The following is a 21,981-nucleotide window of genomic DNA, read 5'->3' on the forward strand; positions in this document are numbered from 1 at the left end:
ATTTATGTAAAATTTATAAATCATTAAAAATAAAACGTAGAGTCATTTTTCACACCGTTGTCAGATTATAGTAAAATATTTAAAATTTACACTTTTCGTTTTAATTTTGAATAGGGAATGATGTTTTGTGGGACACGTCACGATCGGCTCAGGAGGTTTGGAAGGTGAAATAATCGGAGCATGAGGAAACTATGTCAGATGCCGAGAGTAATTTTCGGCGGAAGCCATTAGCGCGCAAAAGGCGTGCCTCCGAGCGAACGCTTTGTGGCTTGCCGCATGGCATATTTCTCTCCTTTTCTCTTGCTTTCCTTATATTATTTTTTTTCTTTTTTATTTCTAGAATTCCTAACAAGTCGCGATAAACGCAGTCGCGGAAATGCTTTGCAAGATAAAGAAACGGCCCTTGATCTATCATCTGTGCAAGGATTGGACGGAGTAATTACGAAGCTCGTACGCCGTGTGGTTGGTGATGCCCTTATTTCCCCAAAAAATTACTGCCTTCTAAACACGATGAGTTACTATCCATACCTGGTTACGTTATTCGTTTACTCGGTTCCACGATCGCGTCCACGTGACGTTTGTACAGGAAAGTAGATGCGAGCGCAAACAGATTTGTCCGGATAACGAAAACGACATGGGAATAGCTAGAACCGATATTACTCGAGATTCCGTCGGCTAATCCCGCGAGACGGAGATATTCGCGAATATTTTGCGAGTAATCCTCCAAATTTGATTAAATTAAGATAACAATTTAATTTTATAGGCACATGCCTATAAACGAAAAGAAAAAAATATCACGTGAAAGTGACTAAACTAGAAATCAAATCTTAAAAGTCTTCGAAAATTTTAATCCCAATTTGACAAATGATATAATGATTTATATTTGGTTTGTTGCCATCTTGATTTCTATACAGCAATTCTCTGCATTTTCAAGAGAATATTCATATTTTATGATATGTATTTAAGTAACATTTTTCAGAAGAGTTTAAAATTCAAATTCGTTGCAAATGTAAAAATGATATATAAAATTTGATAGAGAGAGGTAGAGAACACAATATATAATTTTCTTCATTTTTAAAAATTCGAAATATACATTATAATCAAACGTAATTTAAGGGGGGAGCCTGGTGTAAAGCGGCTAAAAATTCACGAATTTTCACTAATTTATTGTAAAGAAAGTATTGAATCAATCTTTTTGAAACTCTGAGTATATTTTATAACATTTTTTCATCTCTTTTTTTAATATTAATTTAATATTAAATAATTACGCACACAAATTTGATCAATCGCGTGTTATTTTTATTATTTTCCGGCACTGCAAAATAAACAATATAAAATTTCATCCTATACGAGATCAGAAACTCGTAAATCAAAGAAGGAAAAATTTTTTCCAATGTCAGCACCAATAAAATCAAACTTTCTAGATATCGAACTTTTCTGGGGCAAACTAAAACAATAGCCATCGAATCTACAATCGTCCTAATCGTTCCGTCTACAGAAGCAATAACAGGACAAAATCGATGATTTGTCCGCGAGTATCTATTGGAAGCGACGAAAAATCAGTCTCTTGCATGGGCAAGTCGCGTTGCGAATTACAAAAGGAATTCGTTTGGCAAACACGCCGCGGTCAATCAAGCACTATTCAACGTTCGTAATGAAATAACGTGCGACGGGAGGAGGCTTTTGAGCGATTCGCCGGCGCGTTACACGACGATTTGGTTAATTGACTGGCCGTTCGATGACTTTTAGCGGACAATGGAATCAGACAAGCGAGATGGATCGGCTATATGCGTAACCATCTATCTTTATACAAGAAAGAAATATTTGGTAAACTATCTTAACAGAATTATTCCTGTGCGATAACTGCGCTTTTTTTATTATATGTATATATCTACATACGTATATACATACATAGATACAAATATATATATATATATATATATATATATATATATCTACATACATATACATATATAACATACAATATATACATATATATATATAAAATATACGTTTCTATGTGAACAATTCTATGTGAACATCAAATATAAATGAAAATTAAATCTTCAGATTTCTGCTCTTCTGTTCTTTCAATTACTACACGGAATGCAATAACATTAATATCAATATAAAGAACAATACTGAGGTCTCAAGCACGGAAAAAAATTAGCTACCATAGCTAAATTTTAGCTGTCCCTATATTACACATGAAATTTAGTAATCATGCCTAAATTTTAGCTATAATAATTAATATTTTTTTGCTATAGAATTCTTCGTTAAACTATAGCTAAAAAATATTAGTTACCATAGCTAAAAAGGCATGATAACTAAATTTCAGGTTGCAATATAAAGATAGCTAAAATTTATCTATGGTAGCTAATTTTTTCCGTGAATGCTTTCATATTTCGTTTGTTTTTTAATTTGCAACCAACATAAAAAAACTGCTAAGTTTTTATTCATTTGTTCCACAGTATACGAATATTTGCAGAATAAGAATTAGTGTTTTACTATCACTATGTAAGAATGTTTAAAATTTTATGTATAAAAAGAGTAAAATTTCCCACAAAACATCAATGTATATGGCGCTTAAGTCTACTGTATTATAATAAATTCCTTCGCTTATTAGGAATTTTGTCACAAAAAGACAAAATGTTTATGTTTCATAATAGATCGTAATAATCGTAATATATGAATTTCGAAATTGCACGTATTGAGTTATTTCTATAGTTGCTTAATTGTTTAAATGCTTTTTCTGCCCGCATAATTAAAAAATGAATGCGCAAGTATAATATAATGCGAACTAGTTTTATAATGCGAAATAGTTCAGTTTTGTATGCAAGTTAAATTTTCAATTAAGAATATCATGTTTCAATTTTATTTTTTATTTATCTTATTTCTAAAATTAATTTTTTGTTTACTAACTGCATGCGATCAAGCTATCAATAATTAACAGTTCCATGTTGACATTGAAATTGATCGCATAAACATTATAAATTATAAAACATTCGTGAAAAAATTTGATCGTAAAAGCATGAATTAAAATAATAAATTGGGCGTTCAATAGTTTAGTGACGAAAAATCGACATTACTCTTTCTTCGCTACTCCAAGATTGAGCAATCATTTCAATAAATTTGATAATATAAAAAAGAGCGATAGGACGAATTCTGGACGATTTAGTAAAAGATTTGGCTTATCAACCATAAAGAAATACTGATATATATATTCGAGATAAAATCAGTAAAAAAATACAAATGCGAATGATCGCATATCAAAAAATAGATATATCAAAAAATTATGATCAAGGATTTATTTCTTACAAAAATTATCGCGAATATATAATCTATGTTGCAGATTATCACGAATTAGAACATTTAACGATTTTCTTTTTCGGTAAGTAAAATGTGGATCTCTCGATAACTAACAATAAGATAAATATTATCTAGATTAAAAATAAATTATAAAATTATACAAAAACTTCATATTTAATTCAAGCAAACTTCGATTTCACTAAATTATGTTATAAAAATATCGAAAAAATTATACACATTTTTAAGCAGAAAAAAATAGAAATCAAATTTGATTGTAAAATACTTCAAATCATTAAAAAAATTTTAAAAACATTATTTTTAATTAATTATTAATTACCCCAAAAAACTAATTATTAAATAAAAATATTGTTCTCTCTTAAATTTGATTAAGATTTGAAACTTTTCTACAGAACATTCTTGGAGATTTGATCTTCTACATAACTCTTTTATACAAAACAATTTTGTTTCATTTTTTATTTTTCAGTATATATTTAAATATTGTATTATGTTTTGCGAATTTTTCGGGGCCAAACATTTGCGAAATTATTATGTTTCTAGAGTGAACATTTCATAATAGAACAATATTGATATATTTTATTATATATATACACAGAAATAATCGCCAGAAAATTTAATTGTGTTCATGAATATGTTAATGTATATAAACAAAAAAAAACAAAAATATTTAACACTTTTATTTGCTTGTCATATATTTTTTAGGTTTTTTCTTTAATTATGTATTTCATTGTTTTAATAAAACAGTTAACATAAAATTTCTTAAATCTTTTCTTTATATAAAGATAACATATAATTTCTTAACTCTTTTTTTGGAATTGTGTTCTAGTTAATTTCTGGTGATTAATCTACATATACAGATAATGAGATAATATTATGATTATATATGTATATGTACATGCAATACACTCACCGATACGATGTGCAGCAGCAAAGCTTTATAGTACAAAGCGTTGATCTATAACATATAAAAAACACAAATTATATACATATATACAAAATAGTTCTCAAAATAATTAATATTTGAAAAAGTCAATAATGCGCAATAAAACTTTTATTCGTACCGTAAAATATATTTAATAAAATTGGATCATAAAAATTATTAAACGTTTTAATTATTTTTTACATCTAAAAATTTATATAAAATATAATAAAATTTAATTTTTAAAAAGTAAGTTAAATAATTATAAATTATATAAACAATATTAAAATTATACATATATATATTATCTAATTATAATAAAGTTTAACGTAATAATTTTTTTATTTTTCTGTAAATTACCTTATCCAAAAATATATATTCATATTTATTCTTTTTCTCAAATTATTTTTTTTTAATGTTATTCCAAATTCTTAATTCTAATAAAATATTAACTTATTTTAATAAAAATTTTAATAATATATAAATCATAGGTATATATAATTATGTAAATTATATTCGTCAAATAAATTAAATATTTAAATATATATAAAATGATAAATTTTCATATAAAAAATTGTGTGTATTATTATCAAAATTTTATTATAATTTATTTATTAAAAATTATTAGAAGTTGTTAAAAGTTTTAAAAAGTAAAATATCCATCCTATGCATTATATTATACATTTATATAAAATGAATCATTATCGCGGAGATGAACGAGTAATTATTAATTTTGCAAGTATTAAATAATAAACGAAATAAAAGTTCTAAATCTACCTACGACAAGGTTGCTCCGCCGTTGCCCGATGCCACCCCGGGCCTCCTCTCCTCGTAGAAGCTTCGAAACACTTGCACTCGCGTTACTTTTTTTTAGTTCGCGACGCCAGGATTTTATAAATATCATACGTTTTCGACGCGTTTCGGTAAAACGCGAGAATCGCGAGAGGTTATTCGCGCGCGAATAGAACCGATGTTTTTGCGTCGCCGTTTTTTTCGAGGTCCTCATCGAACGACGATGATGCGACGACTCCCCCGCGACGCACTTAGGTTAGGTCGCCGATATTTCAAGAAATGGGCACTACATTTCACTACGTTTTATATTTTACAATTCAACGACGTAGAAATCGCGGATCGACAACGGCGAAAAATTCCGGAAATTCGCGTCGAGAGCGCAGCCGATAATTCGATCCGCCCGTGTAATAGACTCGTGTGTGGCCAACTTCGCGATGCGATCACGATGTCGGTACACGATTTCGCGACGTGATCGGATTTGTACGATAATTAAGCACGTAAAAACACTTAACTCACGCTCGTACTGTCGCGGACCAGCGATGAGCGCGCAACGTCGATCGCGAACAACCGAAAATACATTTAACAACAGCTGTATGCCAGACCTAGCACTGCCAGTTACGGGACGCGCAGGCTTTAAAAGGCTTTAAAAGTCGGGGACTGCCGAGCCGAGCCGAGCCGAGCCGAGTCGAGCCGAGCCGTGCCGAGCCGAACTCCGAGCCATCCCGCGTAAATTTCGTGCGTTGCGCCGTGCGGATCGTAGCTCCGTATAATTATAATTGTCACGTGCTGTTGTCTCAAATAGGCGTCGTATATAATTAACAAAAGCGCATAAAACATGCGTACGATTAAAAGCGTGCCGAAGTATGAAAAGTCACGTACGATTAATGTCGGGAGTTCCGCACAAAGTATCGCGCGATTAAAACCGGAAATGCCATATAGAGTCGCGTACGATTAAACTCGAAAGTGTCGTTCAAAGTGTCGTGCTATTATTTTATTTTGCTGATTAATGTGCCCGTATGATTCTATTTTCGCGATCGTGTGCTGTGTAAGTGCCAAAAAGACGCTAAAGTACGAACAAAAGAGAAAGAGGAAGAGGAGACCCGAGGAAACATCGGCGAAGCAATCCTGCGGTAAACAGATTATAATTAAAACAAATTTATATAATATTATATAAATATATAAATAAATATATAATTACATATATAATTTATATATAATTATATATATCTATAATTTATATTGTTTAAAGTTTAAAATAAGTTAATATTTTATTAGATTTTATTAGAATTAAGAATTAATAATTAATTAAAAATGTGTTTTTAAAATTTTTTTAATGATTTGAAGTACTTTACAATCACATTTAATTTCTATTTTTTTTTCGCTCAAAAATGCGCTATTTTTATAATATAATTTATTGAAATCAAAGTTTGCTTGAACTAAATATGAAGTTTTTGTATAATTTTCGAATTTATTTTCAATCTAGAAAATATTTATCTTATTGTTAGTTATTAAGAGATCCATATTTTACCTACTAAAAAAGACACAAAATCATCAAATATTCTAATTCACGATAATCTGCAACATTCACAATAATTTTTGTAAGAAATAAATCCGTGATCGTAATTTTTTTATATATCTATCATTCGCAGATCAGAGATTCTTCTTTTTCTGATGAAGAACTGTATAATTTGTAGATGAAGTTATTATTATTAACAAAAACCGAATTTTTTATTGAACAGATTTCTTATTATCTTTTTATCGCTAACGATGAAATGACATATGCATCTTTGTTTTGAGTAACACTTAAATGCTTTCTTAATTTTTTTATTTTGTTACCTATTATATATATATATATATACAATATGCCTATTATATATAGTATATTGTCACTCTTATAAACGTAATGTCTAACAACAATTCTACACATACATAATATCGCAGCATATTTTCAAATATTTGCATTTCATTACCATCATATTTCATTCCAAATTAGCATTTTAACAAAATGCTTATTGTTAATGGAATAACAAATTGATATTTGCGTTGTAAATATGATTCCATTTCCTACTTTAAAAATATTATTTCTTTCCTCTTTTTCTCTCTTTCTTATTGTTAAACTTGAGTGATAAACAAATGAGTGAATTGATCAGTATATAATAAATAATTAAGCATATTTCCCGATATGACATAATTAATTTTCTCGATTTAAACTATGTTTGTAAAAATGTTTGAATTGATCTAATGACAATTGAAATAATGTTTGAATGATTCTTGATCAATTAGCTGATCTATATTTGTTATTTGAATTCTTACATTCTATCTTTTATCCTAATTGTTTAATATTTATTCACATTATATAAATGCGCTTAATAAAGTTAGAGACATATATAGATTTGAAAGATAACAAAAGGAAATCTATTATACCGATATATCTGATAGCTTTAATGACAAGGGTACATACAATGTAGAGCGATGATAAATTGCATGAGTTGCGTCATGCGTCATACTCCTCTAATTTGTCTGAGTTTCTGAATAATTCTATCTCTCTATCTGCTGCTACTGGAATTAGATCATTTAGATTCACTATTGGACATGATGGCTTAAATTTTATTGAAAAATAAGAGAGCTATAAGTTTTAGAAATGTGACAAAGTCGACTTTTAATTTACTTGAACATGCTTGAAAATAGTTATCGCCTAGTATAAGAAAAAATATGCGCCTAGTATACGAAAAAAAATATAATTAAAGCTATATCTCTGAATTAGATAGATAGCCATTTCCTTTTGTAATGCTGAATTCTTATTATCGAATTGAGCCTAGAATCAAATGTCGAATCAAACTTTTTCGGTATTATACTTTACAATATCTTATTAGAAATTGATATATCAAAGAATATTTGAATCATTCAATAAGGCCCCTTATTTTACAGCAAAGACACTAATTAATTCGTACGTCCGTGTTACATAATATAACGCTTACGTCTAAAGAGTCGCGTCTCGCCTCATCGGATAATCGCATAATCGAATCGGCAAAATGCAGAAAAATAATGACATTAGGTTTTAAAGCTACGCTAAGAAGAATGGCGTGATGCATAAATGCCTTCTACCAGAATGATTTCATCCTAAACAGCGTCCGTACATAAATCTCCCTCGCGACGAGGCATAATGCCGTAGAAAGCGTGGCGGGAAATATTAACGGCAAAGACACTAAAAAAAGCGAGCGTCAACACACCGTCGTCGCTCACCTAATTCATCCTCCGGTGTATTGAGGCGAACGCGAAGATCGGTCACACCGGGGTACAGCTTGCGCGGCTCGTTAAAGCACAATGACGTGTTCTTCGCAGGAAGCGGTCGGTAAACCGGCGAGGGGGCCACGTTATTAATGACACGTCGCGGTGCGAGCGAGTGTGTAACTCGCATAGCTCGCCGTGTAAAATGCTGCTCCGGAGGGGAAGGAGAGGAAAGGGCAAGGAAGTGCAGAAGGTCGTAATGAGAATTTAATTAACGGCGCGTGCACGACGGTGCGGATCGTCGCGCGAATGGGCAACGCGTCGCAACGCGGACGAGCGCCGCGCCGGGCTGCTCCGCAATAAAGCTCTCGCAATATCATAAAGAGCCGACGTTTACGGGCGCGCGTAATTTTTATGTAAATCCGCCGGTGCAATTTGTGCCGGTGATGGTGGAGCGTGCGCGCGCTGTAAACTTTATCGCATGACATTTACGGTAATCTTTCAATACGCGCGCGGTCGCGTTTTATCAGCTCCGCGTCCTCTCGTCAAGTTTATCAGGCCCTACAATCCCATAAATTCAACGGTTAATTAAATTAGTTTTGTTCCTCTTCTTTATCGTCCTTGTGTAATGCATATATAATTACTATGCTGTATATCTGCCTATAATTATTACGAGCACTGAAGCCTTATCGTCTCAAGTATTTGTTGAAAAAATACATTATGTATCCTTAAGTGATTCAGGTTGAATTTATATTTGTATATCTCTATGTGCATCCATCTCTATTCCCTCTATTATATCTATTATTTTTAAAAATATATATATATCCGTGTATCATGTATTAAAATTGAAAAATAAAAATTCGCTGAGCGCGTACAATTCCATTTCGTGAAACAGATCCGCGAGATGAACCGAAATTCACTATGTTGAATAATAGACGTTTCCGAGGGGCTTCCCTCTCACTTAGCATATCGTTCATACATAAATACATAAGAGCGTACTTGGGCATGAATACACGGCTTTCCAACCGGTCGTACTCGCGACAGGCTTCATCGTTATGCAAATATAAATATAATACGCACTGTCTATAAAACGTGAAACGCTACAAAATTTCTCATATCAGTGCCGGAAGCTTTGATATACTTATTTAAGCATCTTCTCTCGAATATATTCGTTCGTTAACATTAACAATACTATGTCTATATTACAACGTCATTAAGAATTATTTTATAATCTTTAATGATTATTAGATAGACTTTTACTGCATGTGTAAAAGAAAAAGAATTTTTTTCATAACCATCATTTTTAATCTGCCCTAAAATTCTTTTTATTTTAAAATCTGCAAATTTAGAATTTTATGATTCATTTCAGTGGCTGAAAAAAATGTTTAAGACTTTAATAACATTTAATGGCGTGCTTCTAGTATCTTTATCTCGCTGCTATGTTCGAATTCGCATTCTAGAGAGTTTGCAGACTATCTCTGACCGGCGAATACGTAATTAAATCTCTCACGGTCGATGAGGCCGGGACCGGGACGCGTATACGACGATGGGGCGCAATAAAGGGCGTAATTAATTCGGCCTACGGCTTAATATATTTCAGTTGAACTCGGCGTGAAAATCATTTTTCACGCGCTTCTCTCGCGCACAAAGTATAATGCCCCTTGACTTTATTTATCGCGCAACTGGGCATACATCGCTACGCGATCTAAATCCGAGCGCGTCCGTCCGTCTCTGCGCGTCTGGTTATAAATCATAGCCCCGTCTAGCTTTTTCGTCCGCTTTCTTGCGGCCTGATTAATAGCGCGGATAGAGAGTATCACGAAGTCGCTGCACCGGGCGCGAACTTTACGGAACGGGACGGTATACGAGTCCACGATCAGTAGTAAATTGATGAGTGGTTCTGATGAATATTTTTCATATCATGAACATTTCGAATATAATTAATAAATGGCCCCGATAAAAATTTTTCACGTTGCATTTTGCAATATTTACGAAATATACTCGTACTTGAAATATAATATATTTATCGTCGACGAGAAAGAGCCAGAAAGTTAATTTAAATTCATAGAAGTTACGCGATAATCTCATATTAATGATATTCTGGAACTTTTGTAAGCAACAACCTTTTAATGGCGCACGACAGAATATACTCAACGTACTACTACTACAGCTACTGACAGCTTTATCAAACAAGTTTGCAAAGGTAATTGGAGAAGAAGTCCCGGCACTATTTTAATTTCCTGCTGAAGACAATTGCTCGAACAAGCTACGCATTTAATTGAGAGAAATGCCGAACTGGCTCTTTCTCCCTCTCTCTCTCTCTTCCGCCTTTCCAGTTCCGAATTCCAAATAATTTCCGCCGAACGCCGGATTTTCTAGGCAATCCACTGCAATTTGCCGAACTATGTGGCGCTTCATGTGTTCGCGGTAAAAAGACAGAGATCGCACGAGTTTCCCTTTGGTATCGGTAATAAGGAACTTTCGCATACAAAGGTCGTTGTGTTCGAAAATAGAGCGGTCGTATAATGACTAAAGTTTGTCGTAAGGACTTGCCTCTACCGTAATAGCCGACCGACCGACTAACCGACCGACCGACCGACCGACCGACCGGTTAGGCGAGTCCCGCGTGGTCGAATGCTCAGCAAATCCGGGATTATGTCGAAATCCGAAGGGTATAGAAAGCAAATCGAGGCATCGGAGCAACATCACCCCGGTGTGAAATTTGCCGAAAGTTAACTCTGGTAGGACCAAGCGCAGGCAACCAACTACTGTGTCCCTTTCATTGAATTACATATTTTGTTTTAATTCTGCAGAGTAATGCTTTTATAAGAGTTTATTCTTTCATTGAATATAATATATATAATATATATATTTTTTTCTTTACTGGATGATCAAATGAAAACCATCAAAACCATCTCAGATGGTTTCAGCTTGTGAGAAATTTTATTCATACATAAAAAGATATAATCTCATTTCTTATAGTTATATATATATATATAGTTTTAGTAAATAAATATAATATAAAACATATAAAAGCTTTTCTCTGTATAAAATAATACGATTCAATGTAAAAGTTTTTATTTAGATAAACTTTCTCTTCGCTCGTGTTGTGCTGCAACTGGCATTCGACCCTGACACAATGATTTGCGGTTCTACTGTGTTCCGTGTGATATCGGCCGCACGAAAGATGGAGTGTGAAAAGTTATGAGGAACAAATATTAGAACGGCGCGCATCCCTGCAACGCTCGCGGAATGGAAATGGTTATCGCATAGCGTTCGAAACTGCTAATGCAAGCGAAACGTAATAAAGCATAACTTCCAGTCGAGTTAGATTTCCTCCCTCTTTTCAACCCTCCTCGCTCGCGCACACAAGTTCCAGAAGAGCGTCATTAAGGAAATTTCAGAGTCTCGCGACCGCAGTTACGCCAGCGTGTATTCCATCGCGAAAATCGCGTTGAGAATGTGAAAATTCCGAATTGAAAGTCTCGGTAAAGTTCAACATGTAACCCTGACTGAGCACACGACGTCGTCTGTGAGAAATATAAAGCAGGATCAGTGCTCTCTCGAATGTAAAACGAATGTTTCTCGCACAAATATTGACGTTAAATGCTAAAAAATAATTGTCATTATCATTTATTTATGTATAACAATAATTTACAATTATTATTAAACATTTAAGCTAGATGTCTAAAATATATTTCATAATTATTAAAATATCTCGTACATATTAAAAGCTCATAACTGGATAATATTTTTTTTTAATTGTATTGTTTAATTCTATCATAATATCTCTCAATTAATGCATGGAAATAATAATAATTGCGAAATATAAAATTTGCTCGTCTCATGCGAATTGCCAGGCACAAGTAATGCGTAAAATGCGGTCATATATGTACGATGGTCTCTTTAAAGACTCAGCAACATGCGAGAAATATACGTCATAGCTATAATTTAGACGTGTATGAGAAACTGTCGCGTCTGACGAGAGAATAATGCATTATAAAGAAAGCAGTGCGGCGTGCATAGTGTCGTGATAAAAACGCAATTAAAAGGGTTTGTGCGATAAAATAAGACCAAGCTTTTACGACTATGTGAAAAAAGCGCGGTGACTAAAATTTTGCAGTCGGACGACAATAACGACAGGGCTCACGAATTATTTTCCACGTGTCTTCCCTTGAACGCATACAAAATCGTATCGTATTTTTCTACAATGCTTTCAACACTATGGGCAAAATTTCTTCCGTCGAGAGAACACAATATTGATTTTATTCGTAAAAACAGCAAGAATAATAAAGCTCATATTCTTTTATAACTTTCATATTTTTGAAAATGAGTTATAACTATAATGAAAAATTGACGATAATGCCAAAAATAATTTATGCGAACAAATGTGTAAAAATAATTGTAAAATTTATAATATCTTTTACGTACCCCATTACATAATAGATTATTGAAAATATGCGCTCATATACTGCTCTCAAAAAGTTATTACATCCAGAACATGAAATAAATAATAATATGCTACATATAATCATACACTTATGATCTCGCCGTTGCAAAACTGTTCGTGAAAAAATTTTTCGCGCAAAAAGCCGAACGCCTTTGCTCCTACGAGGAGCGCGCGCGATTATGATAAGTTACTATATTATAAAGAACAACCGAGTTTTCATGCCTCACTGATAAGATGGTAACAAAGCGATAGCATGAAAGCTGACCTATAATCACGGGACATTATTCTTATTATCTTTCGCCGCCGACACCGTCGACGAATACGAATTAAGCCGTAGAGTGTGTGAAGTATAATCTGGCGACATTGTACGGGGGAGCGTACACGAGCACTCTGCAGGATTGTTATTGATCTAATTAATTATTCACGCCTCGTTCGCCGCCGCGGAGAAACAATGCCGTTCTTTGAGACTCGCGAGGAACGTCTTCTGTTACAATAATGCTCTATTCGGCGAGACGAAAATTAATAAGCTTTTCAACGATGAATAGAATACGTCGCGAAATACGAACGCGACGCTTTCAACATATTTTGCTGATCACTCATTCATTTAATGCAAAAGGCTTTTAAGAAATAAATAAATAATAAAATCACAGTCTCACAAATAGATACTGTTAAAACCAAATTTTAATAATGTGGCGCTCTCAATTTTAATTTTATTTTAATTATTTTATTCCTTCGTTCTCCCAAAAAATGAAAATTAAAGATTTAGAGGAAAGAATTAGATGTTAAAGAATTAGATTTTAAATCTCTCCAACAATAAAAAGGTTAATGAATTAATAAAGATCGCAAAATATAAAGAATATGTAATCCCTTATAAAAAAGATGATGTAGACGCGATTTCCCAATATTAGAATCAAATCCTATATCTTACGTTATGTCACGTGTTTTCTCTATATTTTTTATTAACTTTCGGAAGACTATTTTATTAATGTTTTCGAATATTTTTGAACGCGCTGTTTTTCATATTTTAATAAATTTTAATCATTAATTACGATAATTAACCTTTTCAAAATTTTAGAGTCCTTATTTAAATACCATAACGTTAGATTACAAAACGTCTTTTTCCAATATCTTTTATTATCGAACAAAGGACCATTTCATTAATGTATTTGTATATTTTTAAACATGTTCTTTCAATTTTTTCATTAGGAGTAATAATTAATTTTTTTCTACTCTTAGGGTCGAATCGTATACCTTACGTTATGTCACGTGCTTTTTCAATATCTTTTATTATCTTTTGGAGGACTATTTCTTTAATGTTTTTCGTTATTTTTAAACCCGCTTTTCATTTTTTAATAAGTTTTAATCATTAGTTGTGATAATTAATTTCTTAAAAATTTTAGAGACCCTATTTAGATAACATAAGTCGAAAAAAATAAGTATTTTATATAAGTATTATAAGATGTATTTTCGGTTGGTCCTAATGTATTAAAAATCGACACTTTGTCTCCGTAAACTCTATACAAAAAGACTTATATTATGTATGATAAATAAAAGAATTTGTACGCTCGTATGTTTTAGGAATAAAATTATCTGCAGACAATGTACTACCGAAATATACAAGCAATGAACTTTCGGCTCTCCTTATACCATTAAAAATCGATACTTTGTAACAGCGGACCATGTACGGCGTAGATTTGTATTATGTATATTAAGTAAAAGAATTTGTATGCTCGCGCGCGCGTATGTTTGTGATATAACAATAATCTGAAAACAATGTACTATTATCAAAATATACAATCGATGAATTTTTGGCTCCTTTTAAAATATTAAATATCGATACTTTATAACCGCGGACCCTTATGCGGCGCATTCTTATATTATGTATATTAAATAAAAGAATTTGTACGCTTGTGTCTGCTTGGTACCAAAATTATTTGCAAACAATGTAGTACCGAAATATAAAAGAGATAAATTTTTGGCTCGTATTAAAATATTAAAAATTGATAATATGTCTCCGCGAATCCTATGGGAAACATTTTTATATTACGTACATTACTATATTTAGAGATGCCAAAAATTCATCGTTTGTATATAATGATAGTATATTGTAAAAAGATTATTTTTATACCAAACAGATACAAGCTTACAAATTCTTTTATTTAATATACATAATTTATGTATGCGCAGTATAAGGTCCGCGGCAACAAAGTATCGATTTTTAATATTTTAAGGCGAGCCAAAAATTCATCGCATATATATTTCAATAATACATTGTTTGCAGAATATTTTGGTACCAAGCAGACACCAGCTATGTGAACCTAGCACCCGACTTTTTAAAAATTTATTTTTTTAAACGGAAAATGATAGCATTTCGTTTGTAGTTGTTTGTAGTAATAATAATTTCGTTTGTAGTTTTATCTCAATTAATAAACAAAAAAAATTTTTTAAATGACTCGCACCCGACATTGAGATAACGCAAATCCGCTTGCGCAATTTTCTTTAGAATCGTTTGTAGTGATTTTCCTTTCGTTTGTAGTTGAGCGGTTCAAAAGTTATAAACAATTGTATATAACTTTTGAACCGCTCAACTACAAACGAAAGGAAAATCACTACAAACAACTACAAATGATTCTAAAGAAGACTGCGCAAGCGGATTTGCGATATCTTTAAAATTAACAAATTTACCTCTTGGACGAATAAACAATTGTTTATAACTTTTGAACCGCTCAACTCCAAACCAAAGGAAACTCACTACAAACAACTACAAACGATTCTAAAGAAGACTGCGCAAGCGGATTTGAAAAATCTTAAAAATTGACAAAGTTAGCTCTTGGACGAATAAACAATTGTTTATAACTTTTGAACCGCTCAACTACAAACAAAAGGAAAATCATTACAAACAACTACAAACAATTCTAAAGAAGATTGCGTAAGCGGACTTGAAAAATCTTAAAAATTGACAAAGCTAACTCTTGGACGAATAAACAATTGTTTATAACTTTTGAACCGCTCAACTACAAACGAAAGGAAAATCACTACAAACCACTACAAACGATTCTAAAGAAGACTGCGCAAGCGGATTTGCGATATCTCAATGTCGGGTGCGAGTCATTTTTAAAATTCTTTTTATTTATTAATTGAGATAAAACTACAAACGAAATTATTGTTACTACAAACAACTACAAACGAAATGCTATCATTTTCCGTTTAAAAAAATAAATTTTTAAAAAGTCGGGTGCTAGGTTTATATAGCTAAAGTGTCGTTTATAATTATAGACTGTTGAATCTCGATTCATACTACTTCAAAAAGTCTGACTAATTTTAAACTGTACTACTAAACATAAAAATAGATTTTAATTTCTTAAAATCTGTTATTTTGCTCTTTAATAAATTCTTAGACTAATATATCACACATAATTAATAGTTCCATTTAAAAATTAGCACTGTTTAATCTTGATTTACACTACTTGAAATAGGCCGACTAATTTTGAATTATACCACTAGGAACGAAAAATTATATTATTTCTTATAATCTCTTTTTCTGTTTAATAAATTCATAAATTAGTATGTCACATAGTATCGTTTATAATTATATACTGTTGAATTTTGATTCATACTACTTCAAAAAGTCTGACTAATTTTAAACTGTACTACTGATCATAAAGTTAGATTTTTATTTCTTAAAATCTGTTATTTTGCTCTCTAGTAAATTCTTTGACTAATATATTACACATAATTAATAATTTTATTTAAAAATTAGCAATGTTTAATCTTGATTTACACTACTTGAAATAGGCCGACTAATTATGAATTATATCACTAAGAACAAAAAATTTGATTATTTCTTAAAATTTTTTATTTTTTTCCGTGTAATAAATTAATAAATTAGTATGTTACATAAAATATCGTTCATGATTATATACTGTTGAATCTCGATTCATACTACTTCAAAAAGTCTGACTAATTTTAACTGTACTACTGAACATAAAGTTAGATTTTAATTTCTTAAGCTATGTGAACCTAGCACCCGACTTTTTAAAAATTTATTTTTTTTAATGGAAAATGATAGCATTTCGTTTGTAGTTTGTAGTAACAATAATTTTGTTTGTAGTTTTATTAATTAATAAATAAAAAAAATTTTTTTAATGACTCGCACCTGACATTGAGATATCGCAAATCTGCTTGCGCAGTCTTCTTTAGAATCGTTTGTAGTTGTTTGTAGTGATTTTTCTTTCGTTTGTATAGTTGAGCAGTTCAAAAGTTATAAACAATTGTTTATTCGTCCAAGAGTTAGCTTTGTCAATTTTTAAGATTTTTCAAATCCGCTTACGCAGTCTTCTTTAGAATTGTTTATAGTTGTTTGTAATGATTTTCCTTTTGTTTGTAGTTGAGCGGTTCAAAAGTTATAAACAATTGTTTATTCGTCCAAGAGCTAACTTTGTCAATTTTTAAGATTTTTCAAATCCGCTTGCGCAGTCTTCTTTAGAATCGTTTGTAGTTGTTTGTAGTGATTTTCCTTTGGTTTGGAGTTGAGCGGTTCAAAAGTTATATACAATTGTTTATAACTTTTGAACCGCTCAACTACAAACGAAAGGAAAATCACTACAAACAACTACAAACGATTCTAAAGAAGACTACGCAAGCGGATTTGCGATATCTCAATGTCAGGTGCGAGTCATTAAAAAAATTTTTTTTATTTATTAATTAATAAAACTACAAACAAAATTATTGTTACTACAAACTACAAACGAAATGCTATCATTTTCCATTAAAAAAAATAAATTTTTAAAAAGTCGGGTGCTAGGTTCACATAGCTTAAGAAATTAAAAACTAACTTTATGTTCAGTAGTACAGTTAAAATTAGTCAGACTTTTTGAAGTAGTATGAATCGAGATTCAACAGTATATAACTATGAACGATATTTTATGTAACATACTAATTTATGAATTTATTACACGGAAAAAAATAAAAAATTTTAAGAAATAATCAAATTTTTTGTTCTTAGTGATATAATTCATAATTAGTCGGCCTATTTCAAGTAGTGTAAATCAAGATTAAACATTGCTAATTTTTAAATAAAATTATTAATTATGTGTAATATATTAGTCAAAGAATTTACTAGAGAGCAAAATAACAGATTTTAAGCAATAAAAATCTAACTTTATGATCAGTAGTACAGTTTAAAATTAGTCAGACTTTTTGAAGTAGTATGAATCAAAATTCAACAGTATATAATTATAAACGATACTATGTGACATACTAATTTATGAATTTATTAAACAGAAAAAGAGATTATAAGAAATAATATAATTTTTCGTTCCTAATGGTATAATTCAAAATTAGTCGGCCTATTTCAAGTAGTGTAAATCAAGATTAAACAGTGCTAATTTTTAAATGGAACTATTAATTATGTGTAATATATTAGTCTAAGAATTTATTAAAGAGCAAAATAACAGATTTTAAGAAATTAAAATCTATTTTTATGTTTAGTAGTACAATTTAAAATTAGTCAGACTTTTTGAAGTAGTATGAATCGAGATTCAACAGTCTATAATTATAAACGACACTTTAGCTATATAAACCTAGCACCCGACTTTTTAAAAATTTATTTTTTTAAACGGAAAATGATAGCATTTCGTTTGTAGTTGTTTGTAGTAACAATAATTTCGTTTGTAGTTTTATCTCAATTAATAAATAAAAAGAATTTTAAAAATGACTCGCACCCGACATTGAGATATCGCAAATCCGCTTGCACAGTCTTCTTTAGAATCGTTTGTAGTGGTTTGTAGTGATTTTCCTTTCGTTTGTAGTTGAGCGGTTCAAAAGTTATAAACAATTGTTTATTCGTCCAAGAGCTAACTTTGTCAATTTTTAAGATTTTTCAAATCCGCTTGCGCAGTCTTCTTTAGAATCGTTTGTAGTAGTTTGTAGTAATTTTTCTTTCGTTTGTAGTTGAGCGGTTCAAAAGTTATAAACAACTACAAACGATTCTAAAGAAGACTGCGCAAGCGGATTTGAAAAATCTTAAAAATTGACAAAGTTAGCTCTTGGACAAATAAACAATTGTTTATAACTTTTGAACCGCTCAACTATACAAACAAAAGAAAAATCACTACAAACAACTACAAACGATTCTAAAGAAGATTACGCAAGCGGATTTGCGATATCTCAATGTCGGGTGCAAGTCATTTAAAAAATTTTTTTTATTTATTAATTGAGATAAAACTACAAACGAAATTATTGTTACTCAAACAACTACAAACGGAATGCTATCATTTTCATTTAAAAAAAATTAATTTTTAAAAAGTCGGGTGCTAGGTTCACATAGCTGCAGACACCAGCGTACAAATTCTTTTATTTAATATACATAATTTATGTATGCACGGTATAGGGTTCCTGGCAACACACAAAGTATCGACTTTTAATATTTTAAGACGAGCCAAAAATTAATTTCTTGTATATTTCGACAATACATTCTTTGCAGAATACTTTGGTACCATGCAGACACCAGCGTACAAATTTATTTATTTAATATACATAATATAAGAATGCGCCGTATAAGGTCCGCGGCGACATAGGTCCATATTCTGGATCATCTTTTATCGATAAAAGAAGATCTAGAATATGGACTATGTGTCGACATTTAATATTTTAAGACGAGCCAAATATCCATCGAAATATACCAGCGATGAATTTTTGGCTCGTTTTAAAATATTAAATGTCAATACTATGTCGCCGCGGATCCTATGCGACGCATTTTATATTATGTATATTGTATAAAAGAATTTGCACGCTGGTGTCTGCTTGGTACCAAAATATTCTGCAAACAATGTACTGTCGAAATATATAAGCGATCAATTTTTGGCTCGCCTCAAAATATTAAAAATCGATACTTTGTTGCCGCAAACCCTATACCGCTCATATATAAATTATGTATTAAATAAAAGAATTTATACACTGGTGTCTGCTTGATACCAAAATATTCTGCAATCAATGTACTATCGAAATATACAAGAGATAAATTTTTGGCTCGTCTTAAAATATTAAATGTCGACACTATGTCGCCGCGGACCTTATGCGGGCGCATTTTATATTATGTATATTAAATTAAAAAATTTGTACAATTATATGTATGTGATATAAAAATAATGTGTATACAATGTACTATTAAAATATACAAGCGATGAATTTTTTGCTTCTTGTAAAAAATTAAATATTGGTGCTTTGTAGCTACAAAGTATCGACACTTTAAAAGAATATTTAATATTTAAAAAAAAGCCAGAATTTATCGCTTGTATATTTTGATAGTACATTATTTGCACATTATTATTATATCATAAACATACAGAATATCCCATAGGAAAATGCTGAAACTAATCAGCTGTGATTTTTTAATGCATGCGCAGTTATTGAGAAAACAAAAATTGTGTTGAATAGAGAAAAGTCTGCAGTTTTTAATGGATATAAATAAAATGTTTGTATACCAGTTTATTTTATTGGTAAAAAGTAATGAAAAAAGTGCTAATAATCACATAAACTAATGATAAATATTTTCGAAGTGCGCACCATCTAAATTTGTACAAAATTCTATTCTAAAAGGATTGTCAATAACATTAAAAATGACATGTTAGAAAAAGTTTTTACAAGTTTTCGTAAAAGAATAGAATTTTGTACAAATTTAAATGATGCGTACTTCGAAAATATTTATCATTATCAGTTTATGTGATTATTAGCACTTTTTTCATTACTTTTCATCAATAAAATAAACTGGTATACAAACATTTTATTTATATCCATTAAAAACTGCAGACTTTCCTCTTTTCAACACAATTTTTGTTTTCTCAATAACTGCATGCATTAAAAAATGACAGCTGATTAGTTTCAGCATTTTCCTATAGGACAGCCTGTACCAGCGTACAAATTTTTTTATTTAATATACGTAATATATGTCTGCGTTGTATAGGGTCTGCGGCTACGAAGTATCGATATTTAATATTTTAAACGAAGCCAACAATTTATCGCTTGTATATTTTGATAGTAAATTGTTTGCAGATTATTTTTATATTAATCAGATTCGAGCCTGCAAATTCTTTTAATTAATATACGTAATATAAGTCTGTGTTGTATAGGGTCAGCGGCTACAAAGTACCGATATTTAATATTTTAACAGTAGCAAAAAATGTATCGCTTTTATATTTCGATATTCATTGCTCGCAGATCATTTTTATATCATAAACATACGAACGTAATTTTTTTATTTAATATACATAATATAAATGCGCCGTACAGGGGGTCTGCGCGGTTACAAAGTATCGATATTTAAAATTTTTAAATGAGCCAAAAATTTATCGCTTGTATATTTCGATACTACACTGTTTGTAGATTATTTTTATATCTCAAACATGCGAGCGTACAAATTTTTTTATTTAATATACGAAAAATAAATCTATGATATATAACGTTTGCGGCTACAAAGTATCGATATTTAATCGATTTTAATATTTTAAAAGGAGCCGAAAATTCATTGCTTGTATATTTCGATAGTATACATTTTTTGCAGATAATTTTTATATCTTAAACATGCGAGAGTACAAATTCTTTTATTTATACGAAATATAAAATAAATAATTTCTCACTCACCGATTCGTGCAATAGCAGTTGTAGGAATTGTAGTACAGCACATTGATCTGAAAACAAAATATTCAAATTATGTATATACATGTGTGTGTACAGGGTGTTTTAAAAGTTTGGAAACGGTCGAATACCTCAATACAATTTAGAAAAAAATGCTCTTTTTATTTTGCATACCTCACAGTTGCCTCGCTGTCGCCCGATGCCTCCCTGGGCCTCCTCCTCCTCTCTTGGTCCATGGTAGCACTCGCGAAAACACGAATAATTACGATCGCCCGACACTTTACACGGCACTCCCGACGCGACGCGTATTTCGCGTACATTGCACAATGAGAAAAAACGATGCAAAAATAATAATCGTATACGAATCAACGTCCGTTCGACACTCGAAAATCTCGCAGTCAAACTCGCGTGCAGCTTATCAGCAATGCTATCTGTAACAAATAAAATATATACATATATATAGAGATACTTAAACAAAAATTGTTTCTTAAAAAAAAATGTTATATAATTATTTTGCTAACCTCACAGTTGCCCCAGTGTCGCGCGATGCCACCCCGGGCCTCGACCTCGTAGAAGAAGCTTCGAAACACTTACTTTTTTGCGTTTGCGACGCGCGGCGACGCCCGGATTT

The 21,981-nt window shown here is 31.2% G+C and overlaps 1 long non-coding RNA gene across 1 annotated transcript in view; it reads right to left on the reverse strand.

Moving 5' to 3' along the window:
* The window catches only part of LOC145934870 (uncharacterized), a 49,388-nt gene extending 27,669 nt beyond the window's left edge, over window positions 1–21,719 (reverse strand). The window contains exons 1-3 of the long non-coding RNA XR_014425124.1: window positions 21,525–21,719; window positions 21,357–21,403; window positions 4,238–4,282 (exon numbers count right to left, since the gene is read on the reverse strand). This is a non-coding gene — a long non-coding RNA (uncharacterized LOC145934870). The remainder of the gene's footprint in view (window positions 1–4,237; window positions 4,283–21,356; window positions 21,404–21,524) is intronic.
* Window positions 21,720–21,981: the final 262 nt, after the last annotated feature.

The sequence above is a fragment of the Prenolepis imparis genome, unplaced genomic scaffold (assembly GCF_030444845.1).
Source record: "Prenolepis imparis isolate NDT839.2.m4 unplaced genomic scaffold, iyPreImpa1.0 SCAF_4, whole genome shotgun sequence".
NCBI classification, from domain to species: Eukaryota; Metazoa; Arthropoda; class Insecta; order Hymenoptera; family Formicidae; genus Prenolepis; species Prenolepis imparis.